Here is a 24,901-nt window from a genome sequence, read left to right as displayed (position 1 = left end):
CTTCCCCGAATCTGGAACTCGCTGCCTGACAGGGTGGTAGAGGCAGAAACCCTCATAACATTTAAGAAGTATTTGGATGTGCACTTGCGATGCCATGGCATACAAGGCTATGGGCCTAGTGCTGGAAAATGGGATTAGAATAGTTAGGTACTTGTTTGACCGGCGCAGACTGGATGGGCCGAAGGGCCTTTTTCTGTGCTGTAGACCACTATGACTCTATGAATGGCAGAGCAGGCTCGATGGGCCGAGTGGCCTACTCTTGCTCCTACTTCTTGTGTTCGATGAGCCCATTGAAAGATGCCAAGAAAGGAACAAAGGGAAGCAGTAGGCTTAGCGTAGAGGGAGTGAAGCCTGGGATAGCAGCAAGGGAGCAGGATGGTCTATGAAATGGCCCAGAATGCCTCTCATTTGTATCAAAGCACGACAAAGTCTAAAAGGAATGAAACTGGATGGACCACCCAGTATTGACCTGGGCACTGGAAACAATAATGGCAAACCCAGCCCTGTCCACCCTGCAAACTCCTCCTTACGAACATCTGGGGGCTTGTGCCAAAATTGGGAGAGCTGTCTCACAGACTAGTCAAGCAACAGCCTGACATAGTCATCCTCACAGACTCATACCTTACAGATAATGTCCCAGACACCACCATCACCATCCCTGGGTATGTCCTGTCCCAGCGGCAGGACAGGCCCAGCAGAGGTGGCAGCACAGTGGTATACAGTCAGGAGGGAGTTGCTCTGGGAGTCCTCAACATCAACTCTGGAACCCATGAAGTCTCATGGCATCAGGTCAAACATGGGCAAGGAAACCTCCTGCTGATTACCACATACCCCCCTCCCTCAGCTGATGAATCTGTGCTCCTCCATGTTGAGCATCACTTGAAAGAATCACTGGCATACTTGCTAGACTGGGTCTGCGGCAGGTGATGAGGGAACCAACAAGAGGGAAAAACATACTTGACCTCATCCTCACCAACCTGCCTGCTGCAGATGCATCTGTCCATGACAGTATCGGTAGGAGGGACCACCACACAGTCGTTGTGGAGACGAAGTCCCGTCTTCACATTGAGGATACCCTCCATCGTGTTGTGTGGCACTACCACCGTGCTAAATGGGATAGATTCCAAACAGATCTAGGAATTCAAGACTGGGCATCCATGAGGCGCTGTGGGCCATCAGCAGCAGCAGAATTGTACTCGAACACAATCTGTAACCTCATGACCCAGCATATCCCCCACTCTACCATTACCATCAAGCCAGGGGATCAACCCTGGTTCAATGAAGAGTGCAGGAGGGCATGCCAGGAGCAACACCAGGCATACCTAAAAATGAGGTGTCAACCTGTGAAGCTGTAACACAGGACTACTTGCATGCCAAACAGCATAAGCAGCAAGTGATAAACTGCAAGCTGTGTTCAAATATAAGGCTGCTAATCCCCTCCTGCCATGTACCAGAGTGCCAACCTTCACCTACATGCCAGCTACCTGTTTACAGCTGGGTTTGGCATTGGATTACAAACTCTGATCACATTCTTGGAGGGTTCATCACTGTACTGTAAGGGTCTGTGGCATAGAGGGTTAATGTGGGACTGAGTACAGTACCGACCACACAGTGATGTAAGAGGGCTCATGACCCACACCTAGTGTTGGACAGAGCTGTGTGTACCAGCAAGCATGGAGACAGCTCCGAGCTTGTACCCTTTACTGTGTATATGTAAATAATTCCAAGAGTCGATAAAGACTCACGGTTAACCTACGCCTGACTACAAAGACTTCCTCAGATCTACTGAACTGTATCCAATATGATGGCAGCTAGTGGAAAAGCCCAAGGCCTTGCAGAAAATACAGTGAAAAACTAAAATGCTGGAAGACTGAGACCTGAAAAGACACTCCAGCGGCAGAGGTGCAGAGGTAAAATCACCAGGAAAAAACTCGAAAGAAAGGCTTGGAAGCTGAAGGCAGAGATTTAAAATTCCTTACTACAGCACAAGACTCTGTTGAGTCTCCTTTGGAAGTCCAGCTTCTAACCCCAGATACCTAGCGAGGGATGAGCTAAATCTTTTAAATTCCAGGCTACAGCAAGTCTGGAGAAATCTTGAAATGATTGCGAATCAGAAGTGCAGTTTGACAAAACCCGTCACTAACACCCAATCCCCGAGGTAGAGCTTGCTCCGAAACGGAAAAACTAACTTAAACATCCAGAAGCATTGCGACTTCCAAACTCAACTCAGAGAAAGCAAAAGCCAGGATTCGACACGTTTACAACTTTAAAATAAAATGCTGAGCAAGAGAACTTAGAAGATGCAGGCAGCCATTGTTTAAAGTTTATCCAAGGTGAGCGTGTTCGCCATTGAGCAGAGCCCGCCAAAACTGACAAGCATGGGAAACCCCTTTGTCTCCAGGTGAATGACAGCACCATCTCGAAATTCAGAAAGCTCTTAAAGCAAAACCTACATTTTTACATTTTGAACCATGGACCAGAATTCCACGCTTCCAAATCACCTTGGGCTAATTCAAGACCCAGACCGATCGCACAATTGGGAACTTTGGAGGAAAAGGTTCCTCAGGTACAGTATCGTTTCTGGTTTAGCCAAAAAGTCAGAAGCAGAGCAGGTTAACGCTGCTTTACTTGGTAGGCCGGATTGCAGACAACATTATTGCAAAGCAGGGAATCAATGAATCATCTGCTAAATTTGAAGACAAACTAAAATCATTCAATGTTTATTTTAACCTGAGAAACAATAAAATACTTGAAAAAGCTAAATTTAACAAATGAGTCCAGCAGCCAGGAGAATCTGTCAATTTATTCATCAATGATCGGTACAAACTTAAAATCTGAACTCATCAAAAACAGAGTAGTGGTAAGAGTCATGAATGACTCACTCTCTGACCTCCTGCAAGCAAAGGAAGATTTAACCCTGGAAAAGGGAATCCAGAGAGTTCGGGAGTCAAAACTCCATGAGCAGCACAGAGCCATTTTAAGGGGAGGAGTTAAACTGTGGTGCAGAGACCAACCCACCGTTCAGCGAATTACACAACAAAAACACAGGGACACTCCAGGCCAGGGGGCGCAATACCCGAACCGGCCTGCAGAGTGACCATGCCAACCCTGTGGAGCAAAGCGCCCCCATAGGCGAGACCCGTGTCCTGCAGGTTCAGCTCAATGCTTTCAATGCAACAGGATTGGATACGATGGCAAACTGTGCAGGGCGAAATGCACAGAAGGCCCAAAGATTATCCACCAGGCTGAGACTACAAGCCCAGAAGACACACAACCCTGCTTCTTGGGTGACGCCAAAGATCTTGGTTTCTCATTTCGGAAATCGGACATTTCAGTCAACAGCCATTCAACAAATTTTAAATTAGACACAGGAGCCAGCGTAACACTCCTGTCAGACATAGAATTGTGGCTAAGAGAGCTCTGGCTTTGAACAACAGGCACACCGCTCTATGGGCCTGGAGGAATCTGACTTCCAGTTATAGGTATGATTCTGGAACCAGTAAGGTATGGCAGCAAAGAAACCTTGTAAAACCCAGAGTGGTTAGACCAGCCAAACGCCCAGGAGGATGTAACGGAGAGCGAACAGCACTCCGGTGAGCTTCAGCCTCCGGCCCTGATGACGGTACAGCAGGTCAACACTGCAACCACCAAACTTACACTGCACCTACCAGCCAGCATGCCAAAGCCACGACCCATGCTGGAACCTGATAGCAGCCATCCATTGCTCACAGCAAAATGCAGAGGCGAGTGTACCACTAAACCTCATTGTGGACACAGAAACGCGGACATTATCACAACCCACACAACGCCAGGAGAAGCAAAAGAAATGACAAGGAGATGAGCACAATGTTCGTCTACCCCACAAGAAACAAGTTAGGGTAGCAACCACCGACCAACGCAACAACCGAACCGACCAAGTTCAGTTGAACATGAGAGAATGGAAGAAAAGGATGAAAACATACTGATATGCCAGAACAACCTCCAAACCTACAGAAATAACCAGCAGCAACAGAGCCAACCACTCCTCTGACAGTCGTGTCAATGAGATATGGAAGGGTTATAATATCTCTAGACCGCCTCAACCTTTGAATTTAAGGACTTGAAGGGGGGAGATGGGGTAGTGATAATGTAGTAATGTCAATGTAAATGTATAATAGTAATAACCATGTAAGACATAAGGTAAACAATAATCACTTAAAATACATTGGATAAAGACTTGGGGGAGGTATAGTATAAAAGTCCGGCACATATAGGGTTAAAGTGGGACTGAGTACAATACTACCCACACAGTGATGTAAGAGAGCACATGACCCGCACCCAGGGTCAGTTGGGTGTTGGACAGAGCTGTGTGTACCAGCAAGCATGGAGACAGCTCCGAGCTTGTACCCTTTACTGTGTATATGTAAATAGTTCCGAAAGTCAATAAAGACTTACAGTTAACCTACGTCTGACTACAAAGACTTCCTCAGATCTACTGAACTGTATCCAACAGCCTACAACAATCACTTGACCCTTGCCTCTAACTGCTCTGCCCCTACGCTCACATCATTGGTCGCCTGGCATGTCCATCCTCATAGTGCTCCACCCTCCCACACCAACTGTGGGAATTGAACAGACTCTTTATCATCCAATCAGATGATTCTTCACTCTCAGTCAAACTGCCATCTTTACCTATTCCCAATGTTCAGTGAAAATTTAAAAAAACCACCTCTTCTCTAAGATAGCTGATGGTAGCGCCTGGAGATGAACTTTCAATTTCTGAAAATGGCAGCTCAATTCTGGAGGGTTGGCGAGACCACCCTTGGTGGGCAGTGGGCTGGCAGGATGCCAATGAGGCCTGACTGAGCCTCCCATAAGCACTCTGGTTAGGCCCCAACTAGAGTATTGTGCCCAGTTCTGGTCCCCACACTTTAGGAAGGTTGCGAGGGTCCTTGAGAGGGTGCAGAGGAGATTTACCAGAATGGTTCCAGGGATGGGGGATTTTAGCTACAAGGTTAGGCTGGAGAATGGGACTGACTGGGTTGTTCGACAGAGAGCTGGCATGGACTCGATGGGCTGAATGGCCTCCTTCTGTGCTGTAAAGAACTCTATGATTATATGACTCCTTGGTGCACAGTCCTGACATCCTACCAGATTCCCGGCCGGCAGTTAAAATTCCCCCCTTTGCTGACCAAAGCCAAAATACTGTTGAATTCCCTGCACCAAATGTGTCGGTACAATCAGGGCAGAGGGAGGTAAAAAGCACCCCAAAATATCTGAGCAACAGTAAAAAGTCCCTCCTTGTCTCAAGTTCTCCTCTTCCGTGTGGCTGGTGTGAATCTCAGAAAAGGTTACTCATAGTTTGCGAGTGGAACTACTCTCTGCACCTGGAATGAAGGTTACACAGTTCACACCCCCAATATAAATGTGCTTGGAGGATTAGTCACAAAGCTAGCTGGAGTATTTTTCTCCATGACGCCGAGGGAGGAGAAAAGCATTTAAACCTGCCTTCAGCTGCTGAATCGGTAACTAGACTGTTCAGTGACTGAGCCGCCCACACTAGGCTAGATCCCGACTCTTATCGGTGAATGCAAGTAGGCAACCCACTTTACATCTGGCCAGGAATTGGATCCCCATGGAGCGCTGGGCTGAGATGTGAAACCCTGGCTGTCGCCTCATTAACAACCTGCTTTGCGCCCAATCCATGGGATAGACAGCAAATCAGGGATTCCCTACCCCCCAGCTGGCCAGGCTGCGGGACAGGAGAGTCCAGAGGGAAAATGTCCCCTTAAACCAGCCTGGCTGAGTCATCCTCAAGCAGAGGTAGCGAAGGAAGGCAAGGGATGAGGGGTGGACTGATTGGTCAAGAACACGTTGTGTGCCACAGACAGGGCAGTTTGGAATGACTGGAATTCAGACAGGGCTTCTCCTTCAACAAAACCTGCGACTGTCGCCCAGTGAATTGTGGGTGAGAACGAGGACGTGATGTACAGGCGACTCAGGGAGAGCTACAGTGGTAACAGTTTTAATGAAAGGGATCTTTGTCTGCCCTAAGATAGGCTGAATTACAATATAATAGGTTCGCTAAAATGCAATCTCGAACTGTTCCCTTAATCAGAATATTACACGCCAAGAGGGAGGTGTAATGGGGCTGCAAAGCAGAACAAAGATGTCACCAGGCAGTGGGAGGGGAGGGGGTAAGTGGGAGGGGGAGGGGGGCTGACCAGAGTCTAATTAAAGTCACCCTGAAAATCAATAAGGGCTCCAAGATAAAGGTGATGGTGACGGGCGGCTCTCCCCCTGTCTCAGCTTTCAGTGCTGAGGTCCTCTTGCATTGGAGGTCAACTTGTCCAGCTGGATTAGCAACCAGCTCTTTGGTCTGTGTGGCTCAGCTTCCCATTTTATCCAATCTCCCTCTGTTCCTGTGGCTCATGTGGTGGGTGGCACTCTCACCTCTGAGTCACCAGGTTCTGGGTTCAAGTCTCACTCCAGACCCTGGAGAACAGGAATCAGGGCTGATACTCCTGTGCAGTGGTCAGGGAGTGCAGCACTGTCAGAGGTGCGCTCTTTCCAATGAGACATTAAACCACAGCCCCATCGACCGAATCAGCTGGATGTAAAAGATCCCATGGCACTATTGAGAAAAGCAGGGGACTTGACCAGTGTCCTGGCCAATATTTACCTCTCAACATCTCTCAATATTTATCTCTCAATCAACATCACAAAAACTAATTATCGGGTCATTGCTGTTTGTGGGATCTTGCTGTGCGCAAAATGGCTGCTGTGTTTCCTACATAGCAACAGTGACTGCACTTCACAAGTACTTCATAGGATGTTCCAAAGAACTTTGCAGCCAAGGGTTGTGAAAGGCGCTATAGAAATGCACGTCCTTCTGTCTGTAACTTTTTTCTTCCAGTGATCACTGGTTACTGAGAAATACTTAAAAGACATAGAATGATATGGTAACAAGGGAGTAGTACAGACCAGCCTTAATCTCTTTGCATACTACAAAACTTCCAGTTTGATACTCCGTATGCTTAACTTCCTCTGAAGTTTGAGAATAAAAGAGTCATTTTGCGATGGAGATTTGACACATGACCCAGTAAATGGCGCCAGGTCAAAGATGAGGGCAGAAAGTGACCTTGTGTTCACCAGCTTGTCCATCCAGTTTGTCTCTTTTCCTGAAGGTGCTGTGCCTGACTGGATAGAGTTCCCCTCACCCTCAGGGACCTCACTCCGTGACTACCCTTTGTTACCCAACCTACCCCGACCCAAGAATCTCAGCAATGAGTGCCAGGCAGGCTGCAGTGGCAGGAGGCAGGATGGGGTGGCACTGGGGCATTAGTTGTGCCCTCAGGTCAGTACCCACATAGGGACACTTCCCATTGGAGAGAGGGGAAAGTGGTTATGTATTTTCAAGTCATAGTCATGGGTCCAGATAGTTGTTTTGATTACTCTGATCCTGTCAATGATATCTTCTGTTACACTGATTTCAGGCCTATTGCCCTAAATATTTATAATCACAGAATTAAACCATTGCAGTGAGTCATGGAGGGAGTGTAACTTCATAAAGGGCAAAGATATGTCATCTGCTAATCATTAATCACATCAAAAACATGACTAATGTGGGTATTGAAATGTATTTCAGGTTATGGGATTTCCCTGTTTAACTCTGTAGAGTTTAATTTATAGATGCCTTGATGTACATTAAATGAGAGTTCATGTTTTATTTTTGACTGCTCAGCTGCAACTCTGAACTCTTTTCTGGAGCTCAGCTGAGCAGCCAATCAGAACACGGTTTGAAATAAAGCTGTTGGATTATCTGTAAACCTCATGAATGGACTTTCTTCAGTCATCCGATCCCAAATTCAGTGAGATTTGGGTGCAGCCAGGCAGAAAAATGGAATGGTGAGGCCTACCACACCTCCTCGCCCCAACCTTAATCACCATTGAACGCCTCCTTCCCTACCTGCCAAACATAAATGCTGGTGGGGATGCAGGGCATGGGCTTCTATCACTGCTCTCCTAGTCCCTGGGATGGCGCTGGTAAAGCCCCAACTTATCCTGATTGAGGACAAGGGCCTGGGAGCAGCCTCCTCTCCCTCCATTTCTGGTGACCTCTCATATCCTGGAGGCCTAGGCCTTGCCCAAAGCCTTCAGCAAAAGATTTCCTGCAGTCTTCAGGGCTTTCCTGCTCCTCTAAGATATCTTCCCTCCTCTTCTTATTCACAATAAGAGGTTGTGGTGGAAGAATGAATCCAGGCTAGTCTTTTTTAGTTCAAGATGGTTTATTTTCAAGACAGCTTCTCAGTGCTACTAACTTCCAAGTCACTTCCACATAAAGTATTCCAGCTGTATATTTTTATTCTGTTTCGATGGGATAATCAATGCCCATCGCCTGTTTAACTAGCAATTGTTTTTAACAAGGTGATTGCCACATTAACAGCCCCGGTACAGCCTCAGGCAGAGACACAACACCCTGTCCATAACTATAGTTTTCTTGACACTGATGGTGAGGGAGAACGTGACACAGGAATAGCTGATCCAAGAGCCTTTGGAGCTGGTCTTCTGTCTGGGTAACTGACAGAGGTTTTCTGATCAGGACAGACTTGGCTTTCAGCCTTGGTAGATTGAGGAGTTCCCTGACTGACTGTGTGTGCAGGTACACTGAATCAACATGACCAAAACACAGACTGTCTGGCCATTATCACATTGCTGTTTGTGGGAGCTTGCTGTGCACAAATTGGTTGCTGTGTTCCCCACACTGCAATGCTGACTACAATTCAAAGCAGTGCTTCATTGGCTAGAAAGCGTTTTTGGGAGGTCTTGAAGTTGTGATAGGTGCTACAGCAATGCAAGTTCTTGCATAGTAGATTCAGGGGAATGAGAGTCAACTGTAATAAGAAAAGCCAACAAACAGACCAATTAACGGAGTGACCTGTGCCCCTAAAACCAAAGAGGTATCTGCGGTGGACCCAAGTTCGTAACAGTTTCCTTGCACCTTTGGTACACCACACATTTCACCCACGCGTGCCCTCAGGCTGAACCTGATGTATGCATATGGGCATTGAAAGAGGGTAGGCGGGAGAAGCAGCTAACTGGATACAGAGTGACCCGACTGGTGTCTCCTGCTGGTGAGCTGCAAGGAGGCTTTAGTGTAGGAGTCAGTAACAAAAGAGGAAAGACTTTACAACTGAAGATGTGCGGTTTACTGTTTGACACAGTGAGTGAACCACATACAGCTGTCAATTGGACAGTGTCGTTCAGATCACAGGAAGCAGGTAAGCAACACAGAGTTAAGGTTGCACCAACGCTGGTACACACCCTTTCAGTCTCACCTCAACAAACTCACAGGAGTTCCTGTTCCTGCAGGTAAAAAGAAAAGAAAGACTTGCATTTATATAGCACCTTTCACAAGCGCCAGACGTCTCAACGTGCTTTACAGCCAATGAAGTGCTTTTGGAAGTGGAATCGCTGATGTAATGTAGGAAACGCATCTGCCAATCTGTGCACAGCCAACTCCCACAGGCTCCCACGGTGAGTTAACCACATTGCTGTGGGTCTGGAGTCACATGTAGGCCAGACCAGGTAAGGACAGCAGATTTCCTTCCCTAAAGGGGCATTAGTGAACCAGATGGGTTTTTACAACAATGATGATAGTTTCATGGTCACCATTACTGAGACTAGCTTTCAATTCCAGATTTTATTCATTGAATTTAACCGGCTGCTGTGATGGGATTTGGACCCGTGTCCCCAAGGCCTCTAGTCCAGTGACATTAAAATTACGTCACCACCTAGAGTACCATGGGATTGTTGTTCAAAAGAGGTTGTAAGGATAAACCCAGCTATTACAGATCAGTCGGTTTAACTACGGTGGTGGGGAAGCTTCTAGAAACAGTTATTCGGGATAGAATTAGTAGTCACATGGAAAAATATGGGTTGATTAGGAAGAGTCAGCATGGATTTCTTAAGGGAAAATCGTGTTTAACTAACTTGCTGGAGTTTTTTTGAAGAGGTAACAGAGAAGGTTGATGAGGGTAATGCTGTTGATGTGATGTACATGGACTTCCAAAAGGCATTCGACACAATGCCACACAACAGACTTGTGAGAAAAGTTATTGCTCAGGGAATAAAAGGGACAGTAGCAACGTGGATACAGAATTGGCTGAGGGATAGGAAACAGAGAGTAATGGTCAATGGATATTTTTCAGTCTGGAGGAAGGTTTGTAGTGGGGTTCCCCAGGGGTCGGTGTTGGGACCTACTTGTGCAGGGGACAATTTCAAAGTTTGTGGATGATAAAACGTGGAGGGGATTGTAAACTGCGAGGAGAATGGTGTGGAACTTCAAAAGGACATGGGCACATTGGTGGAGTGGGCAGATAGGTGGCAGGTGAAGTTCAATGCAGAGAAGTGAGAGGTGATTGATTTTGGTAGGAAGAACATGGAGAGACAGTATAAAATAAGGAGTACAACTCTAAAGGGTGTGCAGGAGCAGAGGGACTTGGGTGTATATGTGCATATGTCATTAAAGGTGGCAGGACAGGTGGAGAGAGCAGTTAATAAAGCATATTGTATCCTGGACTTTATTATTAGGGGAATAGAGTACAAGAGCAAGGAGGTTATGCTGAACTTGTACAGGATGGTAGTTAGACCCCAGCTGGTGGATTGTGTACAGTTCTGGGTGCCACATTATAGGAAAAATGTGAACACATTGGAGAGAGTGCAGAAGAGGTTTACAAGAATGGTTCCAGGGATGAGAAACTTCAGTTATGAAGATAGATTGAAGAGGTTGGGACTGTTCTCCTTGGAGAGACGAAGGCTGAGAGGAGATTTGATAGAGATGTTCAAAATCATGAGGGGCTGGACAGAGTAGATAGGGAAAAGCTGTTCCCACTCGTAAAAGGATCAAGAACGAGAGGACACAGATTTAAAGTGATTTGCAAAAGAAGCAAGTGTGACGTGAGAAACAACTTTTCCACACAGCGAGTGGTTTGAGTTTGGAATTCACGGCCGGGAAGTGTGGCGGAGGCAGGTTTAATCGAGGCATTCAGGAGGGCATTAGATGATTATATAAATAGAAACAACGTACAGGAGTACGGGGAAAAGGCAGGAGAATGGCACTAACTCATAATGCTCACACGGAGAGCTGGTGCAGACATGATGGGCCGAATGGCCTCCTTGGGCACTGTAACCATTCTGTGATTCTGTTTTCCATCCACTCGAGCAGACAGATGGGGTCTCAGTTTGACGTTTCATCTGAAGGACTCCATCAGGACTGCACTGGAGTGTCAACCTTGGTGTTTGTGCTCAAGCCCTTGAGATACAGGAGCTCCTCCCTGTCTAACCTTTCCACATTCCCTGTGTTCAGCTGATCCAATAGCCCCAGATGCATGAATAAGAAAATCCACATCAATGTCTTCCCTTTTTTTCTGATTTATACAATTGAAAGATCACAGAACAGTTGCTGAGGAGTTCAGGCATATCTTTCAGGTCACAGCTAGTTGTGGGAGAGCTTGAAGAGCTGGGTCAGAATCTTTCACTCAGGTTATGATAACTTAACTTGAAAAAGAGAATTGAAAGGCGAGATTAGGAAAGTATGTAAAGCAAGATATTTGACTTGGATTCACAACGCAGAACCAGACAACACAGAGCTGAAATGCGCAAAACTGAGGTGGAACATAAAGTTGGAATAAAGATTATCAGACAAGAGTACGACACCAACAGCACTATCCAGTGAGAACACCATGTTTCTTTTAAATAAAGCAGCCAGTTGAATCCTGGAAGGGAATGGTGGTGGAGATAAACAGAGGCAGGGAGAGGCTGAGATGAATACATACTCCTGCTAACATAAAGTTGGGAGACAGCCAAGCAACACCATCCCAAACAGGCCAAGAATAGGAGAGCTTTGGGGATAGAAAAATACAACTCCTCATGTCCATATGGTAATCAAAGATCGGAGAATCTTCCCTCAGGGGATGGAATGAAGAAAAAGAGCCCTCGATAAGAAGCAGTGTATATGGGGATGTGGGAGGGGATTAAATGGGTGGGTAGAGTCAGTGATAGGGGAGAGTGTACATGGGGATGTGGGAGGGGATTAAATGTGTGGGTAGAGTCAGTGATAGGGGAGAGTGTACATGGGGATGTGGGAGGGGATTAAATGGGTGGGTAGAGTCAGTGGTAGGGGGAGAGTGTACATGGGGATGTGGGAGGGGATTAAATGGGTGGGTAGAGTCAGTGATAGGGGAGAGTGTACATGGGGCTGTGGGAGGGGATTAAATGGGTGGGTAGAGTCAGGGATAGGGAGAGTATACATGGGGTGTGGGAGGGGATTAAATGGGTGGGTAGAGTCAGTGATAGGGGAGAGTGTACATGGGGATGTGGGAGGGGAGTGAATGGGTGGGGAGAGTCAGTGATAGGGGAGAGTGTACATGGGGCTGTGGGAGGGGATTAAATGGGTGGGTAGAGTCAGTGATAGGGGGAGAGTGTACATGGGGATGTGGGAGGGGATTAAATGGGTGGGTAGAGTCAGTGATAGGGGGAGAGTGTACATGGGGATGTGGGAGAGGATTAAATGGGTGGGTAGAGTCAGTGATAGGGGAGAGTATACATGGGGCTGTGGGAGGGGATTAAATGGGTGGGTAGAGTCAGTGATAGGGGGAGAGTGTACATGGGGATGTGGGAGGGGGTTAAATGGGTGGGTAGAGTCAGTGATAGGGGGAGAGTGTACATGGGGCTGTGGGAGGGGATTAAATGGGTGGGTAGAGTCAGTGATAGGGGAGAGTGTACATGGGGATGTGGGAGGGGATTAAATGGGTGGGTAGAGTCAGTGATAGGGGGAGAGTGTACATGGGGCTGTGGGAGGGGATTAAATGGGTGGGTAGAGTCAGTAATAGGGAAGAGTGTACATCGGGCTGTGGGATGGGAGAGAATATCCGGGATTTTCCGGCACTGTGTGGGTGGGATGCGCTGTGGGTGAGGCGTATCCATCCCGTTGACCTGCAGCGGGACCAGGAGATCCTGGAGTAATGGAGTGGGTGCTGAAAATCCTGCCCATTCCGTGGGTAGAATCCATGTTTGGGAATTTTGCCTTCCGGACTGGACAATTCCACCCTATATCTTCTTTTTGAATCTCAGGTTCTTGCCAGGGAGTGCCTCCTGACTATCTTTGATGACACATGTATTGCATGTTAATGGTTGGTAATGAAGCATTGCTTTAAAGCCAGATCAGTTCCATGGTGAAGGAAATGTTTTCAAACAGCCTGGATGCATCTGATTCTTTAATGAGAAGTTTCGAGTTTTTCTGATTATATTTGCCAATCTTAGAGAAGAAAATTCAAACGTACTGAGGTTTAAGTTACACATTATCCTGGTGTTTAAAGAGCAGTTTGTTTAATCCTGTCATTTTCCACCCTCCTCTCAGAGCTGCTTCTTGCCGGGTCACTGGCCTATCTGGGTTGGCCACTTTATTTGCCCACATAACCCTGGGTCACAAAAAGACCGATTGACGTCCTGATGGGAAACGGACAACATTCAGGACTGGCCGTTTGAGTCAGGCTGATTTGATCAGGAATCTCAGAGCGTGTGGGGTCTCGATAACTAAAAAACATGGCTGCCAACGATGGAGCAAAGCGGGGAGATGGACAAGAGGCCAGAGTCAGAAGGATAGAGCGTTAAAGGATGGTGATTGTTTAAGGGTAGGAGAAAGTCAGAGAGATGGTTAGGAAAGTTGAAGCCATGATTAAAACATGAGGACATCAGCTTTAAATTGGAGGTATTGGAGGTCTGTAAGGACAGGAGTGATGGGGGCGGCGTAGGACCTGGTGCAGGATGGGGTATGGGTAGCAAAGTTTTGGATGAGCTGAGACCAGGTTCCTGCTTCATGTTGGCACTCTCTTGCCCTCAGAGTGGCACACACCCACTCAGTACTGCTGCCAGGTTCTATCACCTGCTGCTCCGAGTCAGCTAGAATAATAACACTAGGAACATGCAGTAGTTACTCAGTGAATTCAAGCAGCTAATAGCACTGAGACAGTGGTGCTCGGAGCCTACAGTTTGGGCAGGATGTGGATCGTCTGGTGGGATCTTGCTGTGCAGAGTGGGTTGGGTGGGGAACCCACATGCTTCAAGCCTTGACTCATCCATTCCAAACGGCCTAAAAATGGAGAAAACGAAGAAAGCCCAAGCTTACTGAGAAGCTTAGGGTCTCCAGGCTACATAATCGAAAGTTAGCTTCTCAGGAATTGCAGTCAGCACCAGAGCTTCTCTCAATGTTGCTCAGTAAGGGCTAGGGATTGCGTTTCACCCCCTCAAGTTTGTTTGGCCATTTAATTGGAGCATTAGATTCGTATCTCAACCCCACTTACCCCCGGTATCCCCCGACCGTGGAGAATCGCAAGGGCCAATCACTGGTCCACCACAAGGAGTAGATTCATCAGCAAAGCCACAATGTGAGCGTTGTGTGCAGTTTTGGACCCTTCATTGTAGCGATTACATAAAAGCCATCGAGGGATTGGACAGTGGAAATTCAGCAGGATGATGCCAGCATTGGGATCTATGGTTCTGAGGAGAGCCTTCAAATAATTTATTTCATTTTTTCATTGGATGTGGGCTTCACTGGCTAGGCCAGCATTTATTGCCCATCCCTAGTTGCCCTTGAGAAGGTGGTGGTGAGCTGCTTTCTTGAACCGCTGCAGTCCATGTGGTGTAGGTACACCCACCGTGCTGTTAGAGAGAGAGTTCCAGGATTTTGACCCAACGACAGTGAAGGAACGGCCGATATATTTCCAAGTCAGGATGGTGAGTGACTTGGAGGGGAACTTCCAGGTGGTGCTGTTCCCATCTATCTGCTGCCCTTGTCCTTCTAGATAGTAGCAGTCGTGGGTTTGGAAGGTGCTGTCGAAGGGGCCTTGCTGAGTTGCTGCAGTGCATCTTGTAGATGGTACACACTGCTGCCACTGTGCGTCGGTGGTGAAGGGAGTGAATGTTTGTGGATGTGGTGCCAACCAAGCGGACTGCTTTGTCCTGGATGGTGTTGAGCTTCTTGAGTGTTGTTGGAGCTGCACTCATCCAGGCAAGTGGGGAGTGTTCCATCACACTCCTGACTTGTAGATGGTGGACAGGCTTTGGGGAGTCAGGAGGTGAGTTACTCACTGCAGGATTCCCAGCCTCTGACCTGCTCTTGTAGCCACAGTATTTATATAGCTAGTCCAGTTCAGTTTCTGGTCAATGGTAACCCCCAGGATATTGATAGTGGGGAATTCAGTGATGGTAATGCCATTGAATGTCAAGGGGCAATGGTTAGATTTGCTCTTGTTGGAGATGGTCATTGCCTGGCACTTGTGTGGCGTGAATGTTTCTTGCCAATTATCACCCCAACCGTGAATATTGTCCTGGACAAGAACTGCTTCAGTATCTGAGGAGTCGTGGATGGTGCTGAACATTGTGCAATCATCAGCGAACATCCCCACTTCTGACCTTATGATGGAAGGAAGGTCATTGATGAAGCAGCTGAAGATGGTTGGGCCGAGGACACTACCCTGAGGAACTCCTGCAGTGATATCCTGGAGCTGAGATGACTGACCTCCAACAACCACAACCATCTTCCTTTGTGCTAGGTATGACTCCAACCAGCGGAGAGTTTTCCCCCCTGATTCCCACTGACTCCAGTTTTGCTAGGGCTCCTTGATGCCACACTCAGTCAAATGCTGCCTTGATGTCAAGGGCAGTCACTCTCACCTCACCTCTGGAGTTCAGCTCTTTTGTCCATGTTTGAACCAAGGCTGTAATGAGGCCAGGAGCTGAGTTGCCCTGGCGGAACCCAAACTGGGTGTCAGTGAGCAGGTTATTGCTAAGTAAGTGCTGCTTGATAGTACTGTTGATGACCCCTTCCATCACTTTACTGATGATGGAGAGTAGACTGATGGGGCGGTAATTGGTCCGGTGGTCCTACTTTTTTTGTTTAGGACACACCTGGGCAGTATGCCAGTGTTGTAGCTGTACTGGAACAGCTTGGCTAGGGGCACGGCAAGTTCTGGAGCACAAGTTCAAATATTGCTGGAATATTATCAGGGCCCATAGCCTTTGCAGTATCCAGTGCCTTCAACCGTTTCTTGATATCATGTGGAGTGAATCGAATTGGCTGAAGACGGCATCTGTGATGCTGGGGACCTCTGGAGGAGGCCGAGATGGATCATCCACTCAGCACATCTGTCTGAAGATTGTAGCAAATGCTTCAGCCTTATCTTTTGAACAGGGCTAGGCTGGGTTCCTCCATCATTGAGGATGGGGATATTTGTGAAGCCTCCTCGGTGTTTAATTGTCCACCACCATTCACAGCTGGAAGAGGCAGGACTGCAGAGCACTGGGACTATTTTGACTGGAGGAGAGAAGGAGAGACTGAATCAATGTTTCTTCAATTAGCAAGTGCTCTGGTCTTTCCCATTCATCGGATTTCTGGTGAATGGACGTCCAGTTGCAAATAATCAGTCAGTGGATGAGGAGAGAGATTTTTATGCAGACGGTTGTGGTGCACTGGAGGATGGGGGGGTGAGTTGAAGGCCTGACCATTGTATTGTGGGGGAAAAATGAATAAATATGTGAAGCAGAGGAAGACACAGCCAGAGAACACAGCAGTGAGATTTGCTAATCTAGCAAATTGCTGGAACAAAGATCCAGCACAGACACAATAGACTGAATTATCACCTTGTGCGCTGTAAGTATCTATGGTTCTATCTAAGACATCACCTCATCTGATTTCTTCGGAACAGGTGCACGGATGTGGTTTTAAAGTCAACCTCCTTTGTAAATATGATGCGTGTGAATTTGGCACAAAGCACCTGCTGTCAGCTTCTCATTAGACACATCTCCAGCTTTGTGTATCTGAATCAAAGGTGATCTTACACAGGAGCAAAGTCCTCTCGCTGTACAAGGCAAAGACATTTTCTCAGACATAATGACAACATTCACCCATTGCCTCCTCTCCACAACAAACCCCCCCTTCCTTGTTTCCCTGTCACCTTCCCCCTAGCCCCCCCAACACCTCAGAGGCACTGTAACTCCAGTCCCAGAGCAGGGTCGCACCCAACCGGGTAAAGGTTTGGAGAACTGTGTGCGCAGGTCTGAAACAAAAAACTGCTGGGGAAACTCAGCAGGTGCGACAGCATCTGTGAGAGGCTAGTTCTCCTGTTGATTAGTGGTTACCAGGTTTCTGAACTGACGCTTTGAAACCTCATTACAATCCCTTATTGTGCTTGCTGTTTGATTTCAAAGTGTCTATTCAGAAATCTGGTAACAGTTAATCAACAGGAGAATTAGCCTTTCAGGTTGTATATATTAGCATTAAACTCCTGCTTTCCATCTCATTCCTGCAGCTGTTAACTTGCATGATGTACAGCAACCCGCACTCCATAACCTGTCCCTCATTCTTTCCGAAGTCAGCCAGTTCTGCTATCCTGCGTTCAGTTATACTGTAAACCTGGTGACTTCCATACATTCCTGCAATTCTCGAGTCTGTTCATTTGCCACACAAACACTTTTAACGTTATACTAACGTGGTACAAAGACTAAAGCCAGTACATTTGGAAAGGCAAGAACTAGACATAAACACCCCAAGGCACAGTTTGGCATAGAGCAGGATGGCAGGATCCAATAGGATGGCAGCACAGGCTCAAGGGGCTGAATGGCCTCCCCCTTCCCAGATGAGGACTTCTGGTGTCCTGGCCAACATTCTGCCCGCCAACCAGCAAAAACCAGCTGAACCGCTCATTCATCTCATTGCCGTTTGTGGGATCTTGCTGTGTGCAGAATGCCTGTTGCCAGCCGAACAGTCACCCCCGTCATCGCCTGTGAAGCGTTTCGATTGTTTCTGAGAATCCGGAGTTTCTTCAGGCGCCCAGCCGAAAAGGGTAATAGAGGCAGGAGGCTGGGAAAATGCACCCCGCCCTCCCACTTCACAGATATGAGATTGGCAGGACTGGGCCGACTTCTCAACCTCTTCGTTCAACAACAACCCGCATTTATATAGTGCCTTTAATCTAATGAAACAACCCAAGGTGCCTCACTGGAACAATGATCAAAGTCTGACACCAAGCCACATAAAGACATGTCAGGTCAGGTGACCAAAGGCTTGGTCAAAGAGGCAGGTTTTAAGGAGAAGGAGGACAGTGAGGTAGAGAGGTGGAGAGGGGTAGGGAGGGAATTCCAGAGCTTGGGGCCCAGGGAGCTGAAGGCACGGCCGCCAATGGTGGAGCGATTAAAATCGGGGATGCTTAAGAGGCCGGAATTAGAGGAGCGCAGAGATCTCGGAGGGTTGTGGGCTGGAGGAGGTTACAGAGATAGGGAGGGTTGTAGGGGCTGCAGGAGGTTACAGAGATAGGGAGGGTTGTAGGGGCTGGAAGAGGTTACAGAGTTAGGGAGGGTTGTAGGGGCTAGAGGAAGTTACAGAGATAGGGAAGGTTGTAGGGGCCGGAGGAGATTACAGAGATAAGGAGGGTTGTGGGGCTGGAGAAGGTTACAGAGATAGGGAGGGTTGTAGGGGCCGGAGGAGATTACAGAGATAGGGAGGGTTGTGGGGCTGGAGGAGGTTACAGAGATAGGGGGGGTTGTGTGGCTGGAGGAGGTTACAGAGATAGGGAGGGTTGTAGAGGCTCGAGGAAGTTACAGAGATAGGGAGGGTTGTAGGGGCTGGAGGAGATAACAGAGATAGGGAGGGTTGTGGGGCTGGAGGAGGTTACAGAGATAGGGAGGGTTGTAGGGGCTGGAGGAGGTTACAGAGATAGGGAGAGTTGTAGGGGCTGGAGGAGGTTAGGGAGATGGGGAGGGTTGTAGGGGCTGGAGGAGGTTACAGAGATATGGAGGGTTGTGGGACTGGAGGAGGTTACAGAGAGAGGGAGGGTTGTAGGGGGCTGGAGGAGGTTACAGAGATAGGGAGGGTTGTGGGACTGGAGGAGGTTACAGAGATAGGGAGGGTTGTGGGGGCTGGAGGAGGTTACAGAGATAGGGAGGGTTGTGGGACTGGAGGAGATTTTACAGAGATAGGGAGGGTTGTGGGACTGGATGAGGTTACAGAGATAGGGAGGGTTGTGAGGCTGGAGGAGGTTACAGAGATAGGGAGGGTTGTGGGGCTGGAGGAGGTTACAGAGATAGGGAGGGTTGTGGGACTGGAGGAGATTTTACAGAGATAGGGAGGGTTGTGGGACTGGATGAGGTTACAGAGATAGGGAGGGTTGTGAGGCTGGAGGAGGTTACAGAGATAGGGAGGGTTGTGGGGCTGGAGGAGGTTACAGAGATAGGGAGGGTTGTGTGAATGGAGGAGATTTTACAGAGATAGGGAGGGTTGTGGGACTGGAGGAGGTTACAGAGATAGGGAGGGTTGTGGGGCTGGAGGAGGTTACAGAGATAGGGAGGGTTGAGAGGCTGGAGGATATTTTACAGAGATAGGGAGGGTTGTGGTGCTGGAGGGGGTTACAGAGATAGGGAGGGATGTAGGGGCTGGAGGAGGTGACAGAGATAGGGAGGGTTGTGGGGACTGGAGGAGGTTACAGAGATAGGGAGGGTTGTGGGGACTGGAGGAGGTTACAGAGATAGGGAAGGTTGTGAGGCTGGAGGAGGTTACAGAGATAGGGAGGGTTGTGAGGCTGGAGGAGATTTTACCGAGATAGGGAGGGGCGAGGCCCTGGAGGGATTTGAAGAAAAGAGTGAGAATGTTGGCCAGTGTTTCTCACGTGTCGGTGCAGACTCGATGGGCCGAAGGGCCTCTTGTGCACTGTGACTGTGTGTGATTCAGGGCCTGGTGACATCAGCCTTCACCTTCCCCTTCAGCTTGATCTGTTTTATCTGCTGGTAATGGGCACCCCATGGGGAAGGAGGAGTGTGACGGTGGATCGGGAGGGGGAGTTTGGTGGTTATGTGGGGGTGGTGGGGGGGGTGGGGTTGGGGGGAAGGGCCAGGAAAGTGGGGCAAGATTTGGTGGTTTTGGGGCAGGGCCCTGACAATTAGACAATGGGGTCAAACGTGGGTCCCAACCACTGAGCACTGTGCCCGATGGGCAGGGATGGGCATTAAATGCTGGCCTAGCCAGCGATGCCCACAACCCATCAATGAATAAGAAAAGAAACAGTCACCCGACAGTGAATTTGCCTGAATTGGCCAATTGGTGGCCAGAGTGTGCACTCAGGAGTCCAATGAAGAGCACGGAACAGTCTCTAGTAGCTGGAGGGCCAGCAGGAGGACCTGCAGCATGGGAGGAGCTGCAGCCACAGTGCAGGTTGGGGAGAGAGGGCACGCCTCCATCTTGAGGCACCCTCTCAGACCACAGTTGCTGGGCCACCATTGTGGAGGGGGCGGGGGAGCCCCTGCACAGGGCCTTCTGAGGCCCCCGCTGCAACTCGCTGGAGTGGGAGTGGAGGGGGGGGTTGGCCTCAAAGGCTACCCAGAGCAGTGCCCCACCCCCACTACCCAGTCTGTCCCCAGGCAGCTGCTGTGCTCCTGATACACAGTGGGGCCTACAGGCTGACTGGACCATTCAGCCTCCGATAATGGGCTTTTAACTCCCCTCAGTTGGTGACCCGCTGCTGGGCAGCTATTCTGCCTCCGACCCAGCTCCGGAAAAATGGGCCGGGGGCGGGAATGAAGCCAGCAAACCGGCACACGGGCCCTCCCACATTCCCATCGGCCCACGGAAGCCCTGCCATGGTGGCTTCTGACAAAGGGCACCATAGAGAACCGTGGAGAAGTGACAGCACAGGAAGAGGCCATTCAGCCCATCGCCTCTGCGCCGGCCGAAAAAGCGGAACCCACAAAAGGGAAACTAGCTGCCCCTTTTAATCCCATCTCCCAGCACCCGGTCTGCAGCCCTGCAGCCTTTCGGTTCGTGTTCTGTGCAGTGAAGCGCAGCAAAATAATCCTCTCCTTCCCCAGAGCAGGGGTTTGAGATTGCAGTATAAATCTCACAGCCTTCCTGAAGAACCACACGGGAGGGAGCCCTGATCTAATTCAGTAGCGGAACAGGCTCGAGGGGCTGAATGGCCTCCTCCTGTCCCTGCCTTCCCTGTGGCATTCGTTTTCCTCCACAACCTCATCCGGTGGAACTCTTAAGAGCAATTGCCTCTGCCACAAATGCTAATTCAGCAGAGAGACCCTAACTAAGGCATTACATAACAAACTCATTATCTTATACATCCTCAGGCAATCACATCATAGCAAAGTACAGGCAAAAGGAAAAATTTATCGACTCAGGATAAATAATTAACACGCTGGCACTGAGTGCCACTCACTGTAATCCAGCTGCCTCTCCTGTTTAATGCCCACATGGGACATTCACTGCTGCACTATTTCTCGCTCCCGAGTTAGTTCACCTGGTGCCAAAAATCCTGTCTCACAATTTCAAACGAGTTCATGATTTTGCTGGGGAATTTGATGTAAGCGTGCTAAAAATAGCACCGAGGAGAATTGTAACACGCCTCTCCCTCCTGCTAATGCAGCTGAAGACAGTGAAACTCCTCAGCCAGCAGCCCCACTCCTCATCAGCTTGTGGGGGTTTTACAATTCTGCTACTGCTGATGGTCCACAGCCGAATGGATGCCCAGTTCTGAGCCGCTGGAACTGTCCTGAGTCTATCCCATTTAGCATAGTGGTAGGGCACAATGAAAATTAGACTTTATCTTCACAAGAGCTATGTGGTGGTCTTTTCTTCACCCCTACCTATCTTATTGTGGACAGAAGTGTAGGTTAGTGATGAGGAGTTTAAGTGGCTTCCCTCCCTTGTGTCAGTCCACTCACCACCTGATACAGACCCAGTCTGGCAGCTCAGCATTTCAGACATCCTCCTCGACCAGCCTGGTCTGTAGTGGTGCTACTGAGCCACTCTTGGTGATGGACATTAAAGTCCCCCACCCAGAGTACACCCCTTGTTCCCTTCAATACTTTTTAGACCATAAGACCATAAGACATAGGAGCAGAAATTAGGCCATTCGGCCCATCGAGTCTGCTCCGCCATTCAATCATGGCGGGTAAGTTTCTCAACCCCATTCTCCCGCCTTCTCCCCGTAACCTTTGATCCCCTTACCAATCAAGAACCTATCTATCTCAGTCTTAAATACACTCAATGACCTGGCCTCCATAGCCTTCTGCGGCAATGAATTCCATAGATTCATCACTCTCTGGCTAAAGAAGTTTCTCCTCATCTCTGTTCTAAAAGGTCTTCCCTTTACTCTGAGGCTGTGCCCTCAGGTCCGAGTCTCTCCTACTAATGGAAACATCTTCCCCACGTCCACTCTATCCAGGCCTTTCAGTATTCTGTAAGTTTCAATCAGATCCCCCCTCATCCTTCTAAACTCCATCGAGTATAGACCCAGAGTCCTCAAACGTTCCTCATATGTTAAGCCTTTCATTCCTGGGATCATTCTCGTGAACCTCCTCTGGACCGTCTCCAGGACCAGCAATTCTTCCAAGTGGTGTTCAACATGGAGGAGCACTGATTCATCAGTCAGTACACGGCTATAGGTGGCGATCCTCGACATCGTTTGACCTGAAGTCACGAGACTTCATCGGGTCTGGCGTCCATGTTGAGGGCATCCATGCCCACTCCCCTACTACTGGGGATCATTGTGCCAGTGGATGTACCCAGAGGTAGTGATGGAGGAGGCTGGTGATTTGGCTGTTTTTTCATCAGTACAATTACACCAGGCCATTACTCACCTAGTCTGTGGGACAATCTTTCCACCTTTAGCATCAGTCTTCAGGTATTTGTGAGGGGGACGATGCAGAGTTAGCTCTGCTGAGTTCACCACAGTTGTACCAGGATAATCTATGTGCACTGTTGCTGAGGGCCTGCTTGAACTTTATAGTGATTGTATACATCTGGGGGACTTTGCTAGGGCCACTTCAGAAGGCACCAGCCAATCACATGGTGTGGGCTGGAGTCACATGTAGACATGGCCAAGTTGGATTGGCAGCTCTCTTCCTGTACATCAGTGAATAGTTGGGTGTTTATAAGTGACGACAATGGGGACATGCGGTAATCTAGCTGTGCTCTATGCCTGGATGTTACATTGCTGCTCATGGCAGGTTTAGGGAGGAGGGGAAGAGCAGACAGCACAGTCCAAACCCCAACCCACAATCCTTCCATAAGCCACCCCACCCCCATCTGGAAGGAATCTCACAACTTGAATCTCCATAGCAAAAGAGGATAAAGTGGCATTTGCTGGTGAGACTGACTCTCCTGGGGACCATGATTATCTTTCAATTTGATTTTACATGCAAAATCATTTTCTGAAGAGCATCTCGCTTACCTAAGATATTCTTTTGTTTATGAATATTTTAATGACGGCGAGATGGAATGAATATCTATTTACAAGATACAATGTGGTGAATGAATTTGGTTCTTGTGTATGTGTCAATCCTCCGCTATTTGCTTAGCATATCAAATTAGTCTTACCTCTGGATGCTAGACATTACTCATTTCAAGCAGTCATTAAGGAGAGTTGTGTTTTATGCCTGGGAGATATGCAGAGATAATACACTCCAGCTTCTATGTGCGAACAGGGGTTATATTCAATGCTTTAGAATGTCTGCTCATGTTTCCAGCTGCTTGGCTCCAGTTTAGTTTCTCTTTCTCAGTCACCACACCCAGGCTTGACTAATCGCACTCAGTGGAGAGATCAGATACCAGACACATAATCAAAAACCAAACAATCGAGCACTACAGGGACACCTGAAAACAGCACATGTAGGACCTCATGCTCATAAATTGCCACACGTTATGCCCAAAAATGGGCAAAACACATCCCAATTTCTACCCCAGCGTGTCCAAATCGCTTCTGCTGAATATGGGCACAGGATGTCGGATCAGACCCACCATAACAAATGTGCTTGACAAAGTGTTTCACACAATGAGTTCTGCTGCCATTCAAAAACCAGCAGCACTTTGACCAGATCGAGAATTGCCCAGCTCAAACAGAGTAGGAATCGCCCACTGCTTCTCAGGAGGAACTACATTTCCAACATTAACCAGCTGTTTCAAAAACTGCAGTTCCCAGAAAATCGATAAACACTATCATCACCTTTGGCCACTTCAGACACTGAATTAACACTGCAAGACACATGAAGCCTCTCCAGACCATGAAAGCTCATGGCTACACAACAAGCTGGAGCCTCGAGGGTTAAGATTGAGAGCAGTCATGTCAGAACGTGGGAAGAGGAAGTAAAAGTGAAGAAAGACAGATTGTTATTTCTTAAAAGCCTGTGAGGTACTGCAAGTTTAAACAGAGAATTCAAAACAGAGAGAAAGAGATCAAATGCTAAAGCAAAGACGAAATGTGGCTTGGTTTTAAATGTCACAAGAAGCTGGGGTTGACAGTTGAAAATGCGAGAACGATCGGAACCAATATGATGCAGAGCTTTGCTGCAGCTGGTGATGTTGTTTTGCCACAGTCACCCACACACACACTGGAGAATGGTCTATCGAAACTCTCAGATCTTTGAAACTGTCAGCCTTAGACTGTCCCCACTTTCTCCAGACATTAGAAAGAGTTCATCACTGCACACTGAACGTTTGTCCTTACCCTGAAAAGTCAGCTGCCTCACTGTGAAGGAGTTCCCGTTACCAAATGCCAAAGTGAGGGAATGAAAGCAAACATAGGTCACATATGTGTCTGCAAACTGATTTGTAGGACACACCTACAGAGTAACCCCTGTGACATCAGCAGAAGCTGTAAAACAAACCCCCCCCCACCTCCTCTCCGTTTCCCCTCCTTCGTGATTATCTCATCGCCAATCTTGTGCAAGAGAAAAAGGGTTTCCAGTCTCGAGGCAGCCCTGTGCAGATGTAACTGAAGAAGTTAATATTTCACATGGGATCTCTGACAGGCCAGACCCACTATATATAGCAAGTGCAGCCACTCGGACATCGTTCCGAAATATGTTT

General features: G+C 48.3%; 1 protein-coding gene across 4 annotated transcripts in view; it reads right to left on the bottom strand.

Annotated features, from left to right (window-relative positions):
- The window catches only part of LOC144672687 (diacylglycerol kinase beta-like), a 275,739-nt gene extending 251,094 nt beyond the window's left edge, over positions 1-24,645 (bottom strand). For 3 of the 4 annotated variants that reach the window (XM_078534584.1, XM_078534587.1, XM_078534586.1), the window contains exon 1: positions 24,540-24,645. The gene's annotated coding sequence lies outside the window, so the exon portion shown is untranslated. The remainder of the gene's footprint in view (positions 1-24,539) is intronic. The other variant, XM_078534588.1, reaches the window with a different exon arrangement.
- Between the last annotated feature and the right edge of the window lie 256 nt (positions 24,646-24,901).

The sequence above is a fragment of the Cetorhinus maximus genome, chromosome X (assembly GCF_964194155.1).
Source record: "Cetorhinus maximus chromosome X, sCetMax3.hap1.1, whole genome shotgun sequence".
NCBI lineage: Eukaryota > Metazoa > Chordata > Chondrichthyes > Lamniformes > Cetorhinidae > Cetorhinus > Cetorhinus maximus.
This window is presented reverse-complemented; position numbering and strand designations above follow the sequence as displayed.